This window comes from Trachymyrmex cornetzi, unplaced genomic scaffold (assembly GCF_001594075.2).
Source record: "Trachymyrmex cornetzi isolate Tcor2-1 unplaced genomic scaffold, Tcor1.1 scaffold745, whole genome shotgun sequence".
NCBI classification, from domain to species: domain Eukaryota; kingdom Metazoa; phylum Arthropoda; class Insecta; order Hymenoptera; family Formicidae; genus Trachymyrmex; species Trachymyrmex cornetzi.
Genome location: NW_017300076.1, coordinates 35,066 through 35,421, shown reverse-complemented (window position 1 = coordinate 35,421; position 356 = coordinate 35,066).

Here is a 356-nt window from a genome sequence, read left to right as displayed (position 1 = left end):
GTTTTCTGGGGAAAACGAAATAATTCCGATCGGAATCCATTCCGATTATTTTCATAATAGGTACCCTGGGGCTCTATTCTTGAAAAGAAACGTATACGAAATTCTAGGGAAATGCTACAGTATACGTTACGTATACTATAGTATTTCCCTAGACTTTTGTATAAGTTTCTTTTCAAGAATAGAGCCCCTGAGCATAATAGAGGAACAGGAATTAGATATTGAGATTTCAACCTATCAGAAACTGATTACATCGGAATACGCGGTTTCTGATAGGTTGAAATCTTATAGCGTTTTCGGCCCGATCGGGTTTGCACCAACCTGGGTTGGATTAATCTTTCCTATTGGTTGATGTCACA